Source organism: Amblyomma americanum, chromosome 4 (genome assembly GCF_052857255.1).
Source record: "Amblyomma americanum isolate KBUSLIRL-KWMA chromosome 4, ASM5285725v1, whole genome shotgun sequence".
Lineage (NCBI taxonomy): Eukaryota > Metazoa > Arthropoda > Arachnida > Ixodida > Ixodidae > Amblyomma > Amblyomma americanum.
In genome coordinates, this window is record NC_135500.1 from 192,190,460 (window position 1) to 192,196,459 (window position 6,000).

Here is a 6,000-nt window from a genome sequence, read left to right on the forward strand (position 1 = left end):
CCGACAGCGCCGCGCCGACCGTCAGACGGGCGACCTTGGGGGGACCGGCACTGCATGCACGGAGCGTGCGTTCGCCGCTTTGCGCTGCTCTGTTTGTTTGTTTCTTTCTTTGCGGGCGTTTTTTTTTTTCTTTCTTTTCCTGGCGCTACCTCTTTCTCTTCGTTCGATTGAGCGCCGGCGTCGATCGCGGCGGTGGAGCGTTGAACTTGGCACGCAGTGAGAGAGGTGCGACCGATGAGTTCGCAGGATCCGAGATAGCACCTCCGTATATTTGCTTTGACAAGCCGGGACCATTATATACAAAGGGGCAGCAGACAGCGAACGCGCCGTGTACTCCACCCAATAGGGCCAAATATAGCGGAAGAGACCCACAGAGAAAACTCTTCTTACTTGATGTTTATTTTTTTTTTCGCGATGGCTCACTATGCTCTTGAGACGTAAAGAAGGAAAGGCAGCAGTTGATGTGGCAAGGCATACGAAAAAGCTACATTCTTACTCATCCTCCTTTCGTCGGTAACTGTCTCCCCCTGCGTCGACACTATTCCGCGGCTTGATGGAAGGAGAGTGGAAAAGAGGAAGAAAGAAGTGAGTGTAGATACCACCGTGCGAGGGCAGGTTTAACTCGTTTCATTACCTATTTATGCAGAGAGATGTTCGCATGTTACGTTTTTATGACAATGGCAGAGCTCGCTGGGATGCCAAGGAAAACACAGGCTCAAGCTTGATCGAAGAGGAACTAAAAGAAACAAAAAAATGACCGCCAGGCATTACGCACCTGATAACGCGATAAACATCCGGGTGATTTACCATATACTGGCTCGAAGGCACAACATCCCAACCCACAACGGCTTCGCAGTTACCATCGAGAGGTTCACGCCTAACTGCGCTCGTCTGCTTCACAATCTTTTTTCGTGTTCGCTCTGGAGTTGGGCAATGATTATTTGTGTTTCTTTTTATTTGCCCACACTATTTTATGTCAGTAAGCTTGCTGCCGGCCGCTAGATCTATCCTAATGCATTCGTATAAGCACGAATTAACGCTTACCAACAGTTTCGTTCACCTGACGTAGCCGCCTGGTAAAGTGCAACTCCTGCAACAGCTGCGCTGAGTTAACGCGTTCGCGCAACCCTAAAAGGACTGTAAGATAATTTTCCTCTTCGCATGTTGACAAAACATCGCGCACTACAGACGCAGAAGCAGTGACGAAATTTTCGTCTTGGCATCCAGCTAGGACGATAAATACATATCTCGCTCAGCAATGTTGCTTGCCACAGACACGCTCAATTTGTTGCCAAGCCACATCTACATGGTTCGTCTCTGACTGAGAGCTTAGTCAACACAACGAAGGAGGCGCAAATATCGACAATACACGCCTAAAGACAATCTCGGCGACCGGAACAGGCGAGATATGCCCAGAGTTCTAACGCGTCACCGAAGGCTTTGCGGCCAGATAAACTTATCAGCCGGGTGACCTCAGCCAATGAGCTCATTTAAAAAAAAAAAAAGAAGCAGTGTTGTGTGCGGTGAAACGTTGTCTGAGATCGAGGTGCAATTTTGGGATCGAATGGGGGCTTTGTGTCCCCTCACCTCCACCTCTGTGAGGGGACACACAGAGGCGCTGGAGCGCAATTTGCGCTATGCCACATTAGGTTATTCCCCAATATGCTCTGCTGATTTACCTTTTATGCTATGTTGCATTGCGCTATGATATTATGCACTACATTGTTATACGATGGTCTGCTATGTTATGCTGTTCCCTGGTACAGTGTGCTACGTTGTGTTATATTACTCTATATGTGGTGCGTGTTGCCATGGTGCGATAAGCTATGCAACGTTATGTTACATAATAGTTTTCTGCGCTATATAGTAAGTATGCAACGATAAGTCATGCTATTGTTATGCCGAGCTGCGGAAGCTACGTTACTTCTGAATATTCCAACACAACGCGCTGTTCCATTCAGTTATACTGCTCCGTATGCCAAGCTATATCACGCAGTACTGTGCTATATGCCACGTGAACACGTGGCACACACCGAGAGATGAACCGTACACCGAGCGTCAGCTGCGGATACCTAAATATGGAAGCGTCAGTTCAACGTCCACTTTTGTTAATAATAATAATAATCCGGACTGCACCGCTGAACAGACTGTACACAAAGGCTCGCACAATGCAGCTACGGTTGGAGACAGCGCGGAATCACGACACAAAGCCATCCATCATCGTCGTGAACAAAACTAAACCGACAAGTGTCTTATCCCTCTGTGCCACGACCTCCGACATTTACTTTCGGTCTGTATTTTATGCCACTAAATGTCGAGCTTTTCAGCCCTGTCGGCTCCAAAGCACACCCCGTCGAGCTTGTTAAATGGCGAAAATGAGCGCTCTCGTTGCGTTAAATGAACACGGTTGTTTTGACTTTGTCGCCCTTTGTAAAGCCAAGCGAATGAACTGTACCTAAACGTGCCCAGCAGTAAATGCGGTTCTATGTGTCGTGCGTTTTCAGTGTTTTATGTCGGTGAAAATGAAAAAAAAATTGAATAAAAATAAACCATAATTCCACGACGCCGCGCCTCCGAACGGCATGGATTTTCGCTCCAGCATAAAATTTGGCGTGATTTCGTTTAGGAAAAAAAAAACTATCTTCAGTACACGACAACATGGTGCGCTGCAGAAGCAACCAAAGCAGAGCGGTTCCTTTTCTTACTTCACTTTTTAACAGTATCACGGCTGAACGCAAACAACTCTCACATATAAAAGCGATGATGGACACCTTCATGCTAATCAAACTAGCAGATTGTGATAGCCTGTGTGTTATCTTTCTGTCAGATATGTTTTAACCTTTCCGATATGGTTTCTAAAGGCGTACCACGCGAGCTAGAAAACTGACTGGTAAAAGAAAGGAGACCAATCATTTAGGAGGAGACCGATAAGACCGTTAACTTGCCTTCAAACGCAGATCGTGTGAGAAAAACCTCAGAAATGAGTTTTCACCATACGAAATAGATTAGAAAGAAGAAACGAAATACCAACATACAATATCCTTCACGTAGAAAGTTTTGCGCATCCGAAAGCAGTTTTGCACACGTGCTATGCATTTCGCCTGCAGCCAGTCTCTGCAGGCCCCAAGGGATGGCCGCGTGGTGTTCCGCGCATTTATTTGCTGTTGGCAATTTCGGCGCGTCTATATACCGCTCGGCAAGCCCCCAGAGGATTAGACACAGGCGCGGAATTTTCGCCGTCGTCTGCGGAGCGAATGCTGGTAGATAAGCAGTTAATGCGCTTTTCGTAAGCGCTGTTTTTCGCGGCGAATGCGTCGTTAACGGCTTCCAAAAGTTCAGAGCTAGTTGCGCTAACTTGCACTGCTTGTCTCGGAGGCAGGACCAGCAGCACTTCTGCCATCCCACAGTAATTAGAGGCTTACTGTTGCTATCTGTCAAGTTAAGCCTAACTTGCAGAACACTCCTCTAGTTGATGCGTTCGTCCGGGTTCAAACTCCGAACCAGAACGCGTTTTCTTTTTCCATAAATCTTCGAAGACTTCGCCTATGTGCGCTTTCGTTTCTATAGCCCCCCCCCCCCCCCCCCCCCCTTATGTGGAAACGGTCGTTAAGTTCGGGATCACGCTGCCATTTTGTAACTTAACTGCTATAGTGTGACGCGTTATATGGACTATAGATGTCATATTTGAGGCTTGTACGAGTTACACAGCTTTCAATAAAGCTCTGCAGCCTTACCACCAGTATGGTCCTAAGAAATAGTGTGGTAGTATGTTTGCACTATAGTGATATAGAATACTGTTCACTATAGTTTGCACTTTGTAAGAATGTGAGCTGCGATTATTTCCCCCGTTCATGCTATGGCTGCACTGCATGGAACGTGCCAAGTCTGGTGAATGCAACTTTGGCATCGCGCGACTGGTTTCACTTGCCGCACTTTCATCGCTGGCGATCGTTATTGGTGTCGTTTAACTAACAATGGGGGAAGTATAGGCTAGGTGGCGCAAGCTGCCGTCCGATACAAAGGGTAAAGTCATTATCATCTATCCATCCGTTCAATGTAGAGCGATAATTTCAGACTTCTACTGCAAAGGCAGGCAACGGCGCGTCTCAAGGAAATGCCAATGATACTCGCTGCGCCAGTCAATTTTTGTTTCACGGACCCTGCTTAGGAGAAAGGTCTCACAAGCGTTCGAAAAAGTAAAAACAAGAAGTAAACAACAGCAAGAGAAACAAACCGCCCAAGAGTGGACCTGAAGCGCGTCCCCTGCATTTAAATGGGTGGCACGACGAGCCTGGTACCGACGCCCGCGAGAAACCGGCAAAAATACTCTTTCTCTTCATCCTCATCGGTGCGTGCAGCCGAGTACGGGCACAAAGCACACGGCACCCATAGATAGATAAGCCGGCATAAGCCAGAACTTTGCACAAGTAATTATTTCTTCGTTGTAGAGTGATAATCATGGGTCTTTGTGAAAGCGCCCACCAAACAGGCTAAAGGCCTCGGCACTGGAGAATTTTGAGAATAATGGAGTGTCAAAATAAATGCAGAAATGACATGAATAATTTGTCAACCATAATGTGAAGAGCAGCAGCCATCAGCACAGTAAGGTGCAAAGACTCCTTAATTGTTTTCCTCTGCGTTATTACCACAATTACACCGCGGCTATAGATCAAGGACACCAGCTGAACTCCGCGCGATTCCGTACTGGCGAAGTTCATTACTCAATATCTGTCACCTTGTATATTCACTACAGCTGCACTGTCTCATCAAGCGAGCAGGAGCAGTATCTGCGATATAAAGTTCACTAGGTATAAACGAGCGCACATAGGCATGCATAGAAAAAAAAAAATGAACCGTGAATAAAATAAAGTAACAAAGGCGCACCTTAACAATGCGGCATTGAAATTCGCTCGGCGCAATTACAATGCACCGAGCTCGTCATCTCCGTGTGCTCTTGCACAAGACAGCCGTTAGCTGACGTGTTAAACTGCGCGCAGCAGCCGATTTCACGGAAACGAACCCAGTAAACAGTGACTAGTTTCAACAAGCCGCAGGCATGAGCTGACCACTCTTAAAAGGACGGTGCCGTGGTACCGGCTCGGTTTCAATGCAGTGTTCGAAACCAGCTTCCACATGCATAAGGCAGTCCGAATCAGCACGTCGGCAATGTGAGCTGGAAATTTTAGAAACTTAGAACAGCAGCAGTAGCAAGTTGCGTCTACGTACCACATAGTCACTGACGGGCCGAACAAAATCCACTGGCACAAGAAGCCGCTGGCACGTCGACGCTGCCGAACACAGAGTGGGGGGTAAGCACTGCGCCACCACGGACCGCGCGTTCGGCACCCGAAGTCTCGAAAGCGTCTGCTCGTGGGTCGTCGCCGCGCGCACGTCGAGCTGAGGAGTGGAGACGCGGTGAATAACGGCGATCTCGGAGGCCTCCCTGGTGGTCATTAAGGAGCCCGCAGGAGCAATTCGGGGCGTCGTCGGCCGCGGGCGGCTCCCCGCACGACGACGTGCACCATGACCACGAACGACGGACGGACACTCAGGCGGATGGAACCGGAGGAAGCTGCAGCGGCACCGGTTGAAAACTCGCGCCGCAGCGCGCTCTACGACGGGAGCGGATCTCGCTGACGGCGGAGATCGCCTGCAGCGTGCTTCTGTTGTGGCGCCTGCCAACGCCTGTGAGACTCTCAGCCGGCGCGCGCCGGGTGACGTACTGGAAGCGAGCTTCCTCCTCTCCGAGCAGTCAAGGCAAAGCGCGGCCACGTGACCACCCGCTCGCCCAGATGAGGGTTGCCGGCCCCCTCCACGACTGCAACGTTCGCCTCTCGCTCTTTTCTGCCCGTGCGCTTGTGCTCTCATCGCGCTGGCGGCGCTTGAATGTAAGCGCGCGCTCTTCCCAGTTCGCTGGTTCGCGTAGGGCATCCACGCGGCCTGAGAACGCTCTCTTTTTTTTTATCTATCGACCGCGCTTGGTGTGGAGAGGAGCAGATA

The 6,000-nt window shown here is 49.3% G+C and overlaps 1 protein-coding gene across 3 annotated transcripts in view; it reads right to left on the reverse strand.

The window, feature by feature from the left end:
• Ac13E (Adenylyl cyclase 13E) overlaps window positions 1-5,724 on the reverse strand; it is a 111,644-nt gene extending 105,920 nt beyond the window's left edge. For 2 of the 3 annotated variants that reach the window (XM_077662695.1, XM_077662692.1), the window contains exon 1: window positions 5,227-5,724. The gene's annotated coding sequence lies outside the window, so the exon portion shown is untranslated. The remainder of the gene's footprint in view (window positions 1-5,226) is intronic. The other variant, XM_077662694.1, reaches the window with a different exon arrangement.
• Window positions 5,725-6,000: the final 276 nt, after the last annotated feature.